This window comes from Microcebus murinus, chromosome 5 (genome assembly GCF_040939455.1).
Source record: "Microcebus murinus isolate Inina chromosome 5, M.murinus_Inina_mat1.0, whole genome shotgun sequence".
NCBI lineage: Eukaryota > Metazoa > Chordata > Mammalia > Primates > Cheirogaleidae > Microcebus > Microcebus murinus.
In genome coordinates, this window is record NC_134108.1 from 48086127 (window position 1) to 48105504 (window position 19378).

At 39.9% G+C, this 19378-nt stretch overlaps 1 long non-coding RNA gene across 1 annotated transcript in view; it reads left to right on the forward strand.

The window, feature by feature from the left end:
* Positions 1 to 19378, forward strand: part of LOC142870943 (uncharacterized) — a 45652-nt gene that overhangs the window by 25822 nt on the left and 452 nt on the right. The window contains exon 2 of the long non-coding RNA XR_012919291.1: positions 15224 to 15269. This is a non-coding gene — a long non-coding RNA (uncharacterized LOC142870943). The remainder of the gene's footprint in view (positions 1 to 15223; positions 15270 to 19378) is intronic.

Genomic DNA, 19378 nt, shown 5'->3' on the forward strand with positions numbered 1-19378 from the left:
GATTATTGCAGTCAAGTGAATTAACATATCCATCACCTCACGTAGTTACTGTGTGCACGCACGAGTGGAAAGAGCACCTAAATATCCTCTCTGCAAATTTCCAGTGTGCAATACGATTAACTGTAGACCACATGCTGCACATTAGATCTCTAGGCTTATTCATCCTACTTAACTGCAACTTCTTTGTGATCAACATCTCCCCATTTCTCCCACCCCAGCCCCTGCCCCAGTAACCACTGTTCTATTTTCTACTTCTATGAGTTTGACTTTTTAAATTCCACAGTGTAGTGAGATCATGCGGTACTTGTCCTTCTGTGCCTGGTTTGTTTCACTTAGCACCACGTCCTCCAGGTTCACCCATGCTGTAGCAAATGGCAGGATCTCCTTTTTCAAGGCTGAATAGTATTCCATTTGTACATGTACCACACTTTCTTTATTTGACCAATTGCACAGATGTGGAAAAAAGTGTCTTCAAGCTGCCCTTTTCCCAGAGGGCTTCAGCAGAAGTGCCTGAGGAAGGACCAGGCCAAGGGGAACAGGTATGGAGACCTCTGATAAGGCACTTGGTTAGGATAGTACATATGCTCTGGAAGAGCGTGGGCAGCAGGGAAGTGGGCCAAGTCCATGACCGCAGTCCCCCAGAGCCTCCAGAGTGCACTGACTGCACAGGTCAGGTATGGAGGGGGCAGTTTGGCCCCTGTGAAGCCCACCAGGCATGGCCTTGGTCACTGACTGTGATCGAACCTGGAAGGTTGCACATAGGTGTTTGGCCAGGAGCTGGACTCCTCAGTCATAGCTAAGTGTTAAATCAAGTTTGCTATAGGATTCCTAAAAATCCCTTAAATGAAGAAACATATGGATTTTAATTTTAATGCAATTTTGCAGTAGGTTTTTGAGGTGGGGAAAAGGCAATTGGTGACAGGGGTACTCTAAAATCCATTTCGATGTAATTTATTTTAATTAAGGAAAAATATTGCTTCAAGAATTAGACCCTAAATGCTTAATTTTCCTTTATGTAGAAAGTTGTATACTACTGATTTTTTCATGAATTCTGTTTTTAAAAAGTTGGATATGTTCTGAGACATGTACGTGCACATTAAATCTTTATATAGTAAACAAAGAAAATTATTCTTATTTTCTATCACTCATCAAAAGTATGTTTCACTTGCATGAACCTTATTTCTACTTAAAAATTTTGAAGGCTGGTCCCAAGGAAGTGAGTTATCTCACTTGATTGTTCACAGTGAGTTATAGGTTGAACTCCTTATTCTACTACTTTTCACCCTTCTCACTACTGCACTTGACTAGTCTAAAAAAAAGATTTTCAATATAATTTCAGATATACAGAAAAGTTGCAAGAATAGTACGAAGAATTTCCAGATAGTCTTCACATTATAACATTATATATATATAATTCTATACTAATATTTATATATATACTTTATCCTGAGATATTTAAGAATAAGATGTAGACATGATGTCCTTCTAACTTTAATTTTTTTCTTTTTTTGAGACAAGGTCTTACTATGTCTCCCAGGATAGAGTGCAGTGGCATTATCATAGCTCATTGTAACGTCAAACTTCTGGGCTCAGGCAATCCTCCTGCCTCAGCCTCCCAAGATAGCTAGGACTACAGGCACCGGCCACCACTCCTGGCTAACTTTTCTATCTTTTTGTAGAGATGGGGTCTCACTCTTGCTCAGGCTGGTCTCAAACTCCTAGCCTCAGGCAATCCTCCAGGTTTGGCCTTCCAAAGTTCTAGGATTAGAGACATAAGCCTCTAACTTTAATTCTTAACTGGAAATAAACCACACCAGTAATTGTAATCTAGTATCCGGTCTTTTCAGCAACACCCACTCAGATAAAAATCATTGTCGATAGCATCATTTTCAAATTGTAGCATCTTCTAACTTGAACAATGGTAGATAAAAATCTTGCTGTAAGAACAATTAATATAGTCTTTTAGCTAAACAGATACTTACTGAAGAGTACATTGGTGCTCTGGTGGATGAAAGATGAAAACAGGTCCACATTTTGCTCATTTGAGAGTTGCCAAGCTCAACAAAGATGCCTTTTCCCCCCTTATTTTTCCCCTATATATGGAAGCATTTTATTTCACAGTAAGAAGAAGAATGAAACTAAAATTGTATTTGCTTATATTAAATGAAGAATCAAAGGATCAATTCACAGATCTAAAATGACCACTTCTGAACTCTCTATGAATTCAGTTTTGTCCTCTATAGTTTCATTACTATGTTACCTTGTTGGCTAGTTCTCTTTTTGTTGAAGTTGTAATGAAATTGGAGGGTGTCAAATAGATATTGAACTAAGTAGAGGTTTCTCTTTCTTCCAATGATTGTCTAGAGCATTGTCTTCCGATGATGTTAATATTCATTAACATCTATTCCATTCAGTGGAGGCTTGTAGTACTAAGAAAACCCTCTTACCTGTTACCTTGAATACAGTCTATCCAGATCTCCACATGAATCTCGATTCCCCTGACATCAATAACTGTAGGTTTTGTGAGATCATATTAAGGGTACAGTGGACAGTTAACACAGGTGCCCTTATATGAAAACTGCCCTAGGAGCTCTGAGTAGCAAATGGGAAGAGCGCCAATTACAACACTTGGCATTTATTAAGCACACTAGATTTCCACTGCTATTCTGTGTGAACATAGCACCCTTGTGAAGGATGTTACTTGTCATCACTATAAGATCAGCATAAATCAGAGAGCAGAACGGCCTGCCGTGAGCCAAGTTCATTTCTGTAAGCAAGAGAGTTTGTGGCAACAATTAGACTCTTATTTTCATTTCTAAACATAAAGCTTTGGAACATACCTATTTATCACATTTGAGAGGACAAATTTGTAAACACACCTAACCCTTAGCTATAACCTCGTCATTCTGTGCTCCCCAAGGTGAAGCTGGCTTCTTAACAGGTGAAATGGAACAGGACTTCCTCTTTGAGTAGTGTCTTGCATTGTAAGGTTCTTCCTGCCATCTTTCTGGAGCCAATGTCGCTTTGGTTAAGGTCAGAAAAAAATGCTTTATAACATGAACACAAGTAAAATGCCCTTCATTTTTGTTGTGTAGATAGTCAAAAAGCTAATGGTAAAAAAAAAATCTTAAATTATTGCTAGCTGTAGGAATGTAGTGTCAGTTATTATTTATTAAGCACTCCTGGCACATGATACTCTTTTTGTATTCAGGAATGCAGAAATAAATGAAAACATTGATGATGCAATTTCATTAGATTGCACTATGATTTATGAGGTTATGATTTTTCTCACAAAGATGTTTCTTTTCAGACTTTGATTGATGCAGGATAGCAACTAGTTAAGGATGAGACCATACCCAATATGAAACAAAAAATTCCCCTATTTAAAAAAAGCCTAATTAAGTAGTTGTCATTGGATCTTCCTCTTATTTTGTTTCACCTCATTCATTGTTTAAAATGACATCTTTATATAAGCAATGAATACAACTGAGTTTTGTTTTGTTTTGTTTTTTTTTTTGAGACAGAGTCTCACTTTGTTGTCCAGGCTAGAGTGAGTGCCGTGGCATCAGCCTAGCTCACAGCAACCTCAAACTCCTGGGCTTGAGCGATCCTCCTTCTTCAGCCTCCCAAGTAGCTGGGACTACAGGCATGCGCCACCATGCCCGGCTCATTTTTTATATATATATATCAGTTGGCCAATTAATTTCTTTCTATTTATAGTAGAGACGGGGTCTCGCTCTTGCTCAGGCTGGTTTTGAACTCCTGACCTTGAGCAATCCGCCCGCCTTGGCCTCCCAGAGAGCTAGGATTACAGGCGTGAGCCACCGCGCCCGGCCACGACTGAGTTTTTGTCTTAACCAGATTCTTTCATGCTCTGTTTTTTAGTTTATATTTATTTTCTCAGGTGTTGCAAAGCTTTTTTTTTTTTTTTTTTTGAGACAGAGTCTCACTCTGTTGCCCCGGCTAGAGTGCTGTGGTGTCAGCCTAGCTCACAGCAACCTCAAACTCCTGGGCTCAAGTGATCCTCCTGCCTTAGCCTCCTGAGTAACTGAGACTACAGGCATGTGCCACTATGCTTGGCTAATTTTTTCTACACATTTTTAGTTGTCCATCTAATTTCTTTCTATTTTTAGTAGAGACGGTGTCTCATTCTTGCTCAGGCTGGTCTCGAACTCCTTAACTCAAGTGATCCTCTGGCCTCAGCCTTCCTGAGTGCTAGGATTACAGGCATGAGCCACCGGGCCCAGACCATAATTGTCTATATGGAAGTCAGTCTGTTAACTTAAGAGAACAAATGGGCATTGCTAGTGGCTTTTCATAAGCCCCTGATAACTTTAGATGCACTTTAGGAAGAAGAAAAAATATTTTACCTGCATTATACTAAATTAACAGGATCTGTTTATCTTTCATGAAACTCTTATTCCATGAAACACTGCCCACTATCTGAGAAGCAACATAAGAGAACAGGACCATTTCTTACTATTGTGTCCTTTGGTGCCAAGCAAACACTATACACTGTAAGCATTTGATATATATTTGATCAATTGGAGCAAAATCCAGTTTGCAGATAAAAATTCAGTACATAGGGCAAAAAAAAAAAAAAAAAAAATGGACATGGGGGAAAAAAAACAACTTTAGTTCTTCTAATGTTCCTAACATTAAAACCACATATATCTCTATTCAGAAGTATATTACCAAATCCAATGGGTTACTATTTTAAGTTGAAGCTTAGAAAATAAGATGAAATACACTAAGAAAAAGTAATTTTTAATTTCTTATGTATTGATGTATTGTTGTATTTGATAGTGTTGACATTCTCCTGGGAGAAATAACAAAGGTTCTTTTGTAACTGGCATGGAAAGAAAGTATTACACTACTAATAGGGATGGGCAGCAGGTATTTCATAGAGCACTTAATTAAATCGGTGTGGGCTAAAGTCACACCATCTTGGATGCTAATCCACCAAATTGATTTCTGATTAATCTCAGTCCCAGGAGTAACTCCAAGATTCCTACTTTATTTACTGTTCCTTGTCTAAGCCAAGCCAACCTTGATGTTACCGTAAATACCATATGTACTTACTGTAAATATTGTTCTTAGGCAAATTACAGGCTATGCTGTACATAGCGTCCCTGTCTTTCCCTGAAGGGTCAACCTTAATTGTCCTCATTCCTTCTGGAGCACATGTACCCTTACCCTACAGTATATACACCCTGGTCTGGGGCGTGGTGGGTGGCCCAAGACTATGCTTCTGTCTGTAAATTCCCCAATAAATCACCCCCTGCCGACAAACTGCCTCCTCCTTTGGTTTCACGGCTCCTTCTGTGTCTGGGGGTTGCTTTGCCCCAAACAATTGTCAGTGCCAACTTTCTGTCACAGATGTCACATCCTGGAATAGTCATGAAATAGGAAGTATAAGAAATGTCTAGGGTGGGCATGGTGGCTCACGCCTGTAATCCTAGCACTCTGGGAGGCTGAGGTGAGAGGATCGCTCAAGGTCAGGAGTTCAAGACCAGCCTGAGCAAGACCAAGTCACCCACCGTCTCTACTAAAAATAGAAATAAATTATTTGGATGACTAAAAATATATATACAGAAAAAATTAGCCGGGCATGGTGGCACAAGCTTGTAGTCCCAGCTACTTGGGAGGCTGAGGCAGGAGGATTGCTTGAGCCCAGGAGTTTGAGGTTGCTGTGAGCTAGGCTGATGCCACGGCACTCACTCTAGCCTGGGCAACAAAAGTGAGACTCTGTCTCAAAAAAAAAAATAAATAAATAAAAAATAAATAAATAAAGGGGTCTGTTGTGTTCTAGTGATTATGTGACAGTGTGGCAGTCAGGAAGCCTTCATGCCAGCCTTGGGGTTCCAGCTGTCTGAGCTTCTTTCATTCTGCAAGTTATTTATGAGTTGGGTATTTACACGTTGGTATTCTCCACTATATAGTAATCTCCTGGAGGGGAAGGACCACCCGTATTCACGTCTGTATCCCAGTCTACCTTGCATAATGCTTTGCAGATTATAGGAACTCAGTAAATGTCATTTGATGATCTCTTTGTTAAATAATTGGGAGACCCAGTTTGTAAATGACATTTCACATTAAATCATATACTATCATCCCCTGAAATGTTTGGTTTTCATTATACTGATTAAACATTTGACCTTTTCTTCAGAGGTCAGGTAAGGTTCCTCCTCTGTGTGGCACTAATTGGTTGTTACAGCCCCTAGCCGTGGCTTCCACTTATTTACTGTATCATTCACGTGGCTTAGCATATTGGGTAGAGTCTATATCGCCAGGAAGAATTAGATTTTTAGTTCAGAACGGGGAAGAAGCATTTAATGTCTCCTTGTATCCTGTAAGCATGGTGCCTTCAAGACCAAGGTGCCAAATAAATATTTGATGATTATAATGATCAATAAGTGATTTACTATCAAAAGTTTATACCAGTTACTTAGAGCAACTCCAAAATACTTTGACTACATGTTTTCTAGAAGGAAAGTTCTTTGAGAGTAGCAGCTTTGCTCCCACCTTGGTCCAGGCGTCCCTCCCAGTCTCTTCCTGGAAGCCAGGGGATTTGGAGGAAGATCAAATGGAAAGGAAGGGGGGAGAGATGGAGGGATGAAATTAAAATCTTTTTCTATGACGTAGGGTACAAAGGGTAACAAAAGAAGAGATAAGCAGATTTTGAGGACATTATAATATATTGGGATAATCTGGATACACACAACTGAAAATATATAAAAGTGTATAACATAGATATACAGATGTAGGCTGGGCATGGTGGCTCATGCCTATAATCCTACCACTCTGTAAGGCCAAGGCAGGAGGATCGCTTTAGGTCAGGAGTTCGAGACTAGCTTCAGCAAGAGCAAGACCCCACCTCTACTAAAATAGAAATTAGCTGAGCATGGTGACACAAGCCTATAGTCCTAGCTACTCAGGAGGCTGAGACAGGAGGATCAGGATCGCTTGAGCTCAGGAATTTGAGGTTGCTGTGAGCTAGGCTGATGCCACGGCACTCACTCTAGCCTGGGCAACAAAGTGAGACTCTGTCTCAAAAAATAAATAAATAAATAAAAATAAAAAATTATATCCCTATACTTAGAGCCAGAACCAGTCAAAAAAGACCTGAGGGAAGGAGAATGGCAGGAGGAGGAGAGAGGAAGGAACGCAGAAAGCAAAGGCAGGATGAAAGTGGTTACTGTGAAAAAGGCACAGTGTTAAACGAAGCCTTGGGGTGAATGCGGATGGCCCTTGTGTGGATTAGGAGACTGGGTTATTGGAGTGAAGCTGACACTCCATAGCAGGTTAAGAAACTGGCTGAGGAAGGAGGAGGAGGAGGAGGTAAATTGGTAAGGGGCCCTAAAGCTCAGTATAGTCACAGTTTCTATGAGGAGCTACTAAAAGCCTTTAAAGGTTTAAAGGCCTTATGATGTATTCAAGCAGTGCTTGAGGAAGAACATTCTTACCATAATAGTAGTAGACAATATTTACTGACCACGTCATATGCCAGGTGCATATATATAAGTGCTTTACATATTAGCCCATTTAATCCTACAATTACCTTATAAAGAAGACACTGTTATCTCTATTATACAGGCAAGGAAACTGAGGTACAGATCTTGCGGTTTTCCTAAGGCCCTATTGTTCCTAAATGGCAGACCTGGACTATGAACTTGGGTAGTCTGACTCTAAAACTGCTGTTACTATTATATGACATGGTCTCTTTCCATAGAACTATGTATCTATATGGGAGATAATAGGAGATTCATTAGGAGGCAGTATTAGTCTAAGACATATAGTGATTAGACTTTGAGGTTGGATTGTGATGACAGAAAAAGTGAGGAAGGGATGAAGCTAAGAATTCCCATGGGAAATCAATCAGACTTACTAGATGTATTTGGAAATAGAGGTAAGAGAGATTAGGATGATAAGAATGATGCCTGTGTTTATATTATTTCCTTCCATAAATATCCTGAGTTCCTGAGCACCTGCTATGTGCCAGGAACTGTGTCAGGTTAGGTTATGTGTTAGGTTAAGAAACAGTGAAGCAGATAGACAAAGTCTCTGCGCTTATAGAGCAAAATTATGTTATTAGTAGAAAACAGGCTATACATGCACAGAATATGTCTAGAAGGAAACACAACAAACATGAAAGGATGGCATTGCTAATAAACTGTCTAACAGAGAAAAAAGGGAGAAAAATCACAGCACACAACTGCCCCTATATTTGGTTAACCACCTGTGGCTTAACTTGTTTTTTTTTAAGAGTTTGTTTTACAAAATTGGAACATTACTAAGCAGACAGAAAAGAGCGTGTAGCTCCCCTCCACATCTGCCAGACCACATCCTGAGAAGTCTGATAAAGCCAGTCTAGCAGAGAAAACACACACACACACACACACACATTGACTCCTGTTATCATTTTGCAACAACAACCACTCTAGCCTTTATCCCAATAAAAAGCCCAAACCTCTTACCCTCAGGGCCGGCACTTCTCTCTTTCTATCTTGCCGTGCCCTTTCCTCTCTTGGCAAGTAAAATAAACTTCCGTCAAACTTATCCTAATCATTGAGTCGAGAATTCTTTCTCATCCTGAGTTACGAGCTCCCACCCTAACAAAACTGGCAACACTGTTTAGGAAGAGAATAAGATGGAAGCAGGAACATGGACAGAAGAGAAACCTATTTAGTTTCACAGTTCATTTACAATTTATCTAGCAGGTTTTTCAGTAAAAAGAAGAGGAAAGAAGAAATGAGAAAGAAATCTATTGGATTTTAACACATGAATATGTTAGCTATTAATATAGTTTTTTTGTTAAAAAAAAACACTGAGGTTCTAAGCCTGTGTACCATGTACTAACACACACATTTGCCTGTATATACATAGACTGTTTGGCAATTCATATAAGAAACTAGCAAAAATGATGTCTCTGGGGAAGAGAATTGTGTAGGTGGGCAATAGAGGTAGGAGAGAAAGTGATGTTTTACTATACACTATTTTGAACCATTTGGTTTTTTTTGTTTGTTTAAGAGATAGTGTCAAGCCAGGTACAGCAGCTCACACCTGTAATCCTAGCACTCTGGGGGGCCGAGGCAGGAGGATCACCCAAGGTCAGGAGTTCCAAACCAGCCTGAGGAAGAGCGAGACCTCATCTACTATAAATAGAAAGAAATTAATTGGCCAACTAAAAATATATAGAGAAAATTAGCCAGGCATGGTTGACGCATGCCTGTAGTCCCAGCTACTCAGGAGGCTGAGGCAGAAAGGATTGCTTGAGCCCAGGAGTTTGAGGTTGCTGTGAGCTAGGCTGATGCCACGGCACTCTATCCCAGGCAACAGAGTGAGACTGTCTCAAAAAAAAAAAACAGACAGTGTCTCATTCTATCACCCAGCTGTACAGTGGCACGATGATAGGTCACTGCAGCCTTGAACTCCTGGGCTCCATTAGCTAGGACTACAGGTACATAACACTATGCCCAGCTCCATTTGCATTTTTATGAATTCATTCATTGAACTTACTATATACAAGTATTACTTAATTAAAAGATTAAATGGGGTTTTAAAACAGTAATCAAAAACCTAGGAATGAATAGAGGTGTTGTGGAGACAGAGGATCCCATAAGTTTTTCTTTGTGTTTGTTTTTTAAGAGGATCTTGCTCTGTCAACCATGCTGGAGTCCAGTGGCATGATCATAGCTCCCTGTAACTTCCAACTTCAGAGCTCCATCCATCCTCTCTTGCCTCAGCCTCCCCAGGAGTGGCTGGGCTTACAGGCATAAGGCATTGCACCTAGCCCATCAGTTTTTTTATTTGTTTTATTTTATTTTATTTTTTTGAGACAGAGTCTCGCATTGTTGCCCAGGCTAGAGTGAGTGCCGTGGCGTCAGCCTAGCTCACAGCAACCTCAAACTCCTGGGCTCAAGCAATCCTGCTGCCTCAGCCTCCCGAGTAGCTGGGACTACAGGCATGCGCCACCATGCTGGGCTAATTTTTTTTCTATATATATTAGTTGGCCAATTAATTTCTTTCTATTTATAGTAGAGATGGGGTCTCGTTCTTGCTCAGGCTGGTTTCGAACTCCCGACCTCGAGCAATCCGCCTGCCTCGGCCACCCAGAGTGCTAGGATTACAGGCGTGAGCCACCGCGCCCAGCCTTTTTGTTTTATATACTATCGTGCTCTTCTTTAAATTGTAACTTTTACCAAATTAACATTCAATGAAAGCGGGTGCATGCATGCTTGTGGTGGAGGGGAACTAATAAAAATGTGGTGTTTGTGAAAATAAGGGAACGGAAATATTTTGGTCTTTGGCTGATGTGGGAAAAACTCCTCAGCTATCAAAATTCTGTAGATAAGTTTTCAAAAAATGCCAAAGGCAGTTTCACTTCGAACAATGGACACTCTGTTGAAACAGGTTCGGAAGGTGGCCAACCTCCACCCACAGTCTACGGGGTTTTATGTTTTCTCATAGAAGCGACTGACCCTGACATGACAGCTTGTACTATGTCTTTTAAATCTGAATTGATCCACTCAGTCCTAAACAAAATTTGAATGAGAAACCTTTTCCATGGAAGGAGGATGGCCAATTTGGTGAAACCATGATTAGAAAATTTAGTTTTGTTGCTGGAGATATGTTAACTTTCAGAATTTTAAACAGTTTCACTGCGGTATAACAGGCAACAAAAAAAATCACACACAAAATTTCGTATGTGTAAAGCTGTCACCACAATCAAGATAATTAACATATCAACAATCTCTAAAAATCTCCTGCCCTTCTGTAAACCTTCCCTCCTGCCCCTTGGGACCTCCTTCCCTCCTTAGGCAATCACTGATTTGCTTCTGTCACTATAGAATAGTTTGCATTTTCTAGAATTTTCTATAAATGGAATCATACACTATGTACTCTTTTTTGTCTGCTTCTTTCACTCAGCATTATTTTGAGATTCATCTGTGTTTTGCATACCAAGAGTTTTTTTCTTATTAAAATTTTTGCTGAGGCTGGGCGAGGTGGCTCACACCTGTAATCCTAGCACTCTGGGAGGCTGAGATGGGTGGATCACTGAAGCTCAGGAGTTCCAGACCAGCCTGAGTAAGAGATCTCATCTCTACTAAAAATAGAAAAAATTAGCTAGGTGTCCTGGTGAGAGCCTGTAGTCCCAGATATTTGGGAGGTGGAGGCAGAAGGATCACCTGAGCCCAGGAGTTTGAGGTTGCTGTGAGCTAGGCTGACACCATGGCACTCTATCCCCGGCAACATAGTGAGATTCTGTCTCAAAAAAAAAAAAAAAAAAAAAAGAAATACCATTAAGATAATTGACAAAGTATACATTAAAAAAATGTGCAGTAGTGATTTAATTTTAGCCCCAAACTTTCGTAGCTGACTTATCTTCATAAAATGCATCTAATACTTAAAAAAGAGAAGTCTCCAGCTCCAATGTCTTACTCATTATTTTGAATGGAAACAAAGGGGGCTTTCTTTTATTTACTGGTAATACTTGACAGCTTTTTATATTATGAACACACAGTAAGTAGTACATCAGGTATATACTACCATTTAGTCACAATGCAGTATTTTTTTTTTTTTTTGGGGGGCCAAACCACGTGGCTTTATTATACACTCGTGGACGAGGTTCTGGGGCCCCAAGAGCGGGGCCCCAGAAGTCGCCCCACAATGCAGTATTTGTGAAAGAATCCACAATGTTAACATTTGACGTTTTGGTAAAAAGAGATTTATCAAATTGCTTTAAAAAACACAGAACATTTAGTTACTAGATTAGGGACTTATTAAACGTCATAGTCTGGTGCACAAAAAAAAGGTCAGGCTGCTTCAATCAGGTTCTATAATGTCCTTGAGAAGTCTTGCCCCAGTATAGTAACAATGATGATTTTAAATGGGATGATCTATACTTCAGCTCTAAGAAACTAAAACTGCTTGTTCTTCTAGAAAATGGGTGTTGTCACACTTTCTAATTTCACATGTACTATAATATCACTTTAATATCTAATAAAAACTTTTAAAGAATTATCCAGAATTATTCTGCCTTATCAGATAGAATTCATCTCCTGAGGAGAGGTAGTACTGGCAATTCTTTTAAACTGAATGAGTGAGCTATGCAGCGGAGGTAGCATCTGGCCTTAAATGCCATTTAGATCCCTGCTTCTTTATAAGGATGGCATGACCTACACAATGGCAGGAAGATGACCCTATGTCCCCTCTCGTTTCCCAGCTTCTACACTCTAAAAGTGTAGAAGCTACAAGGAGTGGTCTCTTTTGACTAGTATCAGTCTCGTTTGCAACAGGATGAGCACAGAAACTAAAGAGGATGTGTTTAGAGTTTAGTTAAGTATTTGGCAGAGTAATTTTGTCTGCTGCCTATATTAATTTTTTAAACTGAGGACATTATTTTTAGTATTCTCTTAAAAATTCATTTTTACTTTTATTGCAGTTTACAAAAGCATCAGTCTGCGACAGATTGAAAATAAAAACTGGTACCGGCCGGGCGCGGTGGCTCACCCCTGTAATCCTAGCACTCTAGGAGGCTGAGGCGGGTGGATTGCTAGAGGTCAGGAGTTCAAAACCAGCCTGAGCGAGACCCCGTCTCTACTATAAAAATAGAAAGAAATCAATTGGCCAACTAATATATATATATAAAAAAAATTAGCCGGACATGGTGGCTCGTGCCTGTAGTCCCAGCAACTCGGGAGGCTGAGGCAGCAGGATCGCTTGAGCCCAGGAGTTTGAGGTTGCTGTGAGCTAGGCTGATGCCATGGCACTCACTCTAGCCTGGGCAACAAAGCGAGACTCTATCTCAAAAAAAATCCTTCTGAACGTGCCCATAGAGGACAATGGCATTTCAGACAAGTGTCTCCATCCTCCTTATTTTTAGACAAAGTAATAAAATGCCTCTTTTCTTCCTCCTCAAACGACTTGTCCTCATTCTTCTTACTGGGCCTTGTGGACAAGTGGCCTAGTTTTCAGTAACAAAAGGTCCTCTTTAATCTTCAGCTGGAGGATCCATAATAAACAACTGGGGAATTACATATGAAGACTGAGATAGATATAGATCAGGATGGAGTATTATTATTATTTTTTTAAACCTGGAAGTCAATGGAAGGATGGAGTATTATTAAGCCTAAAAAAGGAAGCAAATTCTGACATATGCTGCAATCTGGATGCACTTTGAAGACATTATGCTAAGTGCAAAAAGCCAGATGCAAAAGGACAACTATTGCCTAATTCCATTTATGTGAGGTACCTAGAGTAGTCAAACACAGAGACAGCAAGGGAGTGTGGTGGTTGATTGACAGAAACTGGGAGAGGGCAGGGGAGATCGGGAATTATTGTTTAATGTGCAGAGTTTCAGTTTGGGATGATTAAAAAGTGCCGAGTGTAAAAAAAAAAAAAAGAAAATGCCCATAATCTCACAATCCTACCATAGCAAATCCAGATTTCCTTCATTTTTACTATTATATATTTTTTGAGACAGAGTCTCGCTTTGTTGCCCAGGCTAGAGTGAGTGCCGTGGCATCAGCCTAGCTCACAGCAACCTCAAACTCCTGGGCTCAAGCGATCCTGCTGCCTCAGCCTCCCGAGTAGCTGGGACTACAGACATGCGCCACCATGCCTGGCTAATTTTTTCTATATATATTAGTTGGCCAATTAATTTCTTTCTGTTTATAGTAGAGATGGGGTCTCGCTCTTGCTCAGGCTGGTTTTGAACTCCTGACCTCGAGCAATCCACCTGCTCAGCCACCCAGAGTGCTAAGATTACAGGTGTGAGCCACCGCGCCCGGCCCACATTTTTATTATTTAAAAAAATCTTACTCTTCTCTGTATTGTTCCAATTTTAGCACCAGGCTGCCAAAGCAAGCACAATCTGGGTTTCTTCTTTTTTGAGACAGAGTCTCACTGTGTTGCCCGGGCTTGAATGCCGTGGCGTCAGCCTAGCTCACAGCAACCTCAAACTCCTGGGCTGAAGCAATCCTTCTGCCTCAGCCTCCTGAAGAGCTGGGACTACAGGCATGCACCACCATACCCGGCTAGTTTTTTCTATATATTTTTAGTTGGCTTATTAATTTCTATTTTTAGTAGAGACGGGGTCTCCCTCTTGCTCAGGCTGGTTTCCAACACCTGACTTTCAGCAATCCTCCCGCCTTGGCCTCCCAGAGTGAGAGGATGACAAGCGTAAAACTCTTTAGGTCTACTTTTTAACCTCCTTAGCCTCATATTTATCCTCTTCTGTTCCTGCCACTTCTTCACGTTAGCCCTAACATTTCTCTCTAGTCTAACTGGTCTCCTGACTTTCAAATCGAAACTGCACAGGGATTACCTTTTCTGTCCTTTTAAGTCCCCGTCTCCCATTACTCCAAATACTTGAAATTGAGCTGCCAGTACTCCTGGTAACTAAGGGAACAAATGCCTCAAACCAGGGACAGCTCTTGGTGTAGCACGGTGGAATCCACCCCAATCTTTCAAGCCATCTTAACTCACTCCCCTCCTCATACCAGGTAAATGGAATTTCTAGAAGCATTTCACATTAGTGTCTTTGTGAGTAGATCTGCCTTACAATGCCACACCCTTGATTGTCATCTAGAGCAGATGACCCCACATCTTTGACACCAGGGACAGGTTTCACAGAAGACAATTTTTCCGTGGACAGGGGAGTTTGGGGTGGAGCCAAGGCAGTGATACAGGGCCTGGGCACTGGACTACAGATCTAGGGGACTCTTCAGTCATCTCAAAGATGAACTCTCCTATAAATCTCTCCCAACCTCCACAAAGGCTGTCCTCCATGTGCATGCCTGTGTCATCCTACTCATGTTATTTGTTAACCAGTCTGCTTCCTCTAGATAGTAGAGACTAGACTGAGGTCCCCCAAGGGGCAGAGATTATGGCTTTCATTTTTATATTCTCAGCACCTAGCACTATGATGGGCATTTAATTCATAGTGAATCAGTATTTGTGAAATTCTTGTAGTTTTATCTAGTTGTATGGAATTACATAGGCCTTATGACCATATTAACCTATTTTTTGATGTTTAGGTTGTTTCTATGTTTGACTTTGTATACAGCTGTGTATATTCTGAGAAATCCAGGCTATAAATGTATGTCATATTGTCCTCCCTAGGAACTGTTTGCCAGGCTACTAGCAAGAAAAAAAAAAAAAAGGTATATTTGTGTATTCTCATGAGCACTGGGTTACATTGATTCTCTTTATTTTGCAGGCTTTGGGGTTCATCTCAACATCCTTTATATCTAAGATGCTAAAAGGTGAGGCTGAAGTCACCAGAACCGAACATGCCATCAAGGATGGGGAATTTGTGTGAATTGTAAAGTCAGAAGTGAAACAGTGGAATTCTCGTTTTAGGTGGGTGTGAAAGGAAGACTTGACATAAAACTAGCAAACACTGATGGAATACTCAATGTATTTTTCCTAAAACTGGGAACAGGACAAGGGTGCAAGCCCTTAATAGAGAACAGGACAAGAGAATGAAGCAAGGCAAGACACCTAGGGAACAAAATGCAAAGAAGTAGTCACATTCAGATGCCCACTCTATACTTCCACTGCCCTGAAAGCCACCTTAAATTTTATTTTGTTATGTACCTCACCTTAGTCACAGCTCTTACCACTTCTACTCAACATGTATGCTAACCACTGGAATACAAAAAAATTTTTTAAATTGCATTTCTATCTTATTGGATGACTAAACCAGACGATGAAAAAAAGTAAAAAGTTAAATTAAAATAAAAACAAAAAAATAAAAAATTTGCATTTCTATACACTAGTACAACTTGGAAAAAGAAATTAAAAAGTCTACTTCACACTAACATGAAGAAACCTAAGATACATGCTACAAGAAATCATGAAAGACAACAAAAATTATAAAATACATCGCTAAGAGAAATAACGATGACTTAAATGAGCTATGTACCCTGGCTGGAAGGCCCCAGGTGAAGTGGTCACCCCTATAATCCCAGCACTTTGGGAAGCCAGGGCAAGAGAATTGCTTGAGGCCAGGTTAATAAAGACTGGGCAAAGACCCATCTATACAAAAAAGCAAACAAAAAAGAAAAAGACAGCAGTGGTGGTGCTCATGCCTGTGGTCAAGGAGACTCAGGCATCAGGATCTTGAGCCCAGGAGTCTGAGGATGCAGTAAGCTACAATCATGCCACTGCACTCCAGCCTGCCCAACACAGCCAAACACTGTCTCTTTACAAAACACTTATCCACATTATGAGATCTAACTCAACTCTAATCATAATCTCTCATCTGGCTTTTTAGACCACTGCTATTCAAGACAAAAAGAAAATTAGATATTAGAACATGTATAGACTAAAGTTCATCCATGTAAGAGAATCTACTCCAGAAATAGACCTACACTTATAAGTCCAAATTCAATGAAGAAAGGAAGTCTTATTTTTTTACCAAATTCTGCTAATAATTTGATGGGAATAAAATGAGCAAACCCTACCTCATACCACATACAGAAATTCATTTTGAGATTGACAGACCTAAATGTAGAAGTTTAAACTATAATGTTATATGAAAAACCAGAAGATTGCAATCACAGTCTGGAGATGGGCAGATTTAGATAGATCCATTTAAAAAATTGAGAACTTAAGATGTGTATGAAGATAACTTCTGCTCATTAGGACAGTAAGGCATGTGAAAGTCAAGACACACAATGAGAAAAAATACTTGCAATAAATCTGACAAAGAACTTGTATTCAAAATACATTAAGGATTCCTATAACTCAGTATTTATGAAAACCATCCTAATTTTAAAATGTACATTTATATCGAAAGATATATTAAAGGCTGATAAACAGAACACGTTCATTAGTCAGAGAACGGCAGATTAAAATCAGATACTGCTACATATCCAGAAGCCACAAAAATACTTGTATGCAAATATTCATAATAATTTCACTCATTTGTCAAACATTGGAAACCAGGAACACAGGAGAATGGGTAAAAAATTGTGGTATACAATGTAACACTACTCAGCAATAAGGATGGCTGAACCTCAAAAATTTGCTGAGTAAAAGCATTATACAAAGTTTTGTGGTGAAGAACACCCTAGGTCTATCTATCTATGGTGAAAAAAGCTGAAGGAGTCCTGCTGGGGCAAGAGGGGGGCGGTTGCTTAATTGTCTGGGTCGAGATATGGGAGATGCTTTTGTCCTGACAAGGGTGTGGAGCTAAAATGGAAGGATCCCTTGATTCTAGCAATTCAAGACTAGCCTGGGCAACATAGGACCTGATCTCTGAAAACAGCATACTGGACCACCCTTGGCAAATCCCTTTGATGATTTTCTTGCCATCTATAGTTACAGGATTCTGGCTTTGTTCCTTAATTACATCATAGGGTTCTGTTGAGCAGTCAGGAAAATGGAGAGTATTACAAGTACTCTGGGGAGTTCAGTTTTGGAGCAAGAATTTGGACATTTGCCACCATTCAAGGGAGTACCAAAGAGGCCTGTGGAGGACCCTGAGAAGAAAAGTGTGAGGACAATCAGAAAAATCTATGGAAATATTTCAAGAGAGTGATCAACAGTCAGCCCTGACTCAGGGCGAGACACTAAAAATACAAATAAAAAAGGAAAGACATCATGGAACATAGCCTCTGAAAACAGGAAGGAATGGAATCCACAAGAGCAGCACCTCTTTCATGACAGGAATAAGAGAAAGGTGGAAAAGAATGTGAATTCTGAAGATAGGGAGCCAGGGATTGATTGTTCACAATTTATTTTCCAGGAGAATGAAATAATGTTATATGACATCTACCACCTAGCTATGTGCCTATGATGCAAGCACCATGACTGTATTAGTAATCCCCAAAATTCACTTACCTGTTTCCAATAAATGAACCTTATGAAGTAGGTACATATATAACATTTTGCTTTTGTAGGACATCTTTTACTTGGGAAAAGAGCTGGGAACAGAGGTTCTTGCTTATAATGCAGCAACTTGGGAGGCTGAGGCAGGAGTGACAGAGTAAGACCCCATGGCAAAAAAAAACAAAAAACAAAAGGAAAGAGAGAAAACAAGGAAATAAAATATTTTCTAACTTAAGATTATCCTGAGAAAAGATCAGACTATATACTGTCACAATATTTTTTCAGATAAGAGACTGTAGAACTGAAATTTTGCCTAGTTACGAAAATGATCAAGCTTATAAATTTGTTTTAGTTTAGCAGCGATAACTATGAACAAATTAAGCTTAGTTTTTTTTTTTTTTTTTTTGAGACAGAGTCTCACTTTGTTGCCCAGGCTAGAGTGAGTGCCGTGGCGTCAGCCTGGCTCACAGCAACCTCAAACTCCTGGGCTCGAGTGATCCTTCTGCCTCAGCCTCCCGGGTAGCTGGGACTACAGGCATGCGCCACCATGCCCGGCTAATTTTTTATATATATATCAGTTGGCCAATTAATTTCTTTCTATTTATAGTAGAGACGGGGTCTCGCTCTTGCTCAGGCTGGTTTTGAACTCCTGACCTTGAGCAATCCGCCCGCCTCGGCCTCCCAAGAGCTAGGATTACAGGCGTGAGCCACAGCGCCCGGCCTAAGCTTAGTTTTATCACCCATGTGTTAACACCCCCATGTGTTAAGAGCCCAATCTATGATAAAGGCCAGAACCTTCTACCTTCAAACTGACTTCTCTAACTCCACATGCACAAATGCACATTTTTATTTTTAAATAGTATAGTATCTGGTTATGTAGACTATTTAAAAAACAGGTCAACAGAAATCTTTCTGGATGTCACTAGACAATTAAATTTTTATTGAAGCTTAATGTGGTACAGAAATACATTTCAATTGATTTAAGTCCAACACCAATGAAAGGAGAAATTATGGCACCAAAACTTTCCCTTCTCTATCATACTAAAGATTAATTTAGATTGCTATTCAAACTAGTTCTCATTTTTCTATGCTGTGTTCTACACAAATGTGCAGGTTTTCAATATTATAATTCTTAAATCTATTAGGAAAAAAATCAGACCTCAAGCCAACAAACGTCATCAAATCTACTGGGATACTGTTCAAGAACAAAATCCACTTTTGAGCATTGGTCCTCAAAACAGAGCACCTCAAAACATTAGGTGCTATGCTCATTACAGAATCAAATTGATCATGTTGACTGAAAACTTCTTCAATGAAACTTTCAATCAACATGCTTAAAATAAGTCAAAAGTGTTCCAACCACTTGATTTCATACCAAGTTGATTTTATGTTTAGAAACACTAAAAAAAGGTGTTTCGTTTATAAATACGGAAGGAACAAAACAGCACTGCATCAATCCAGTAATTATCAAAATATTGTGAGGACAAGAAATACAAAATTTAGTCAACTTTCCTATTCACTCAGTTGCTTAAATCCC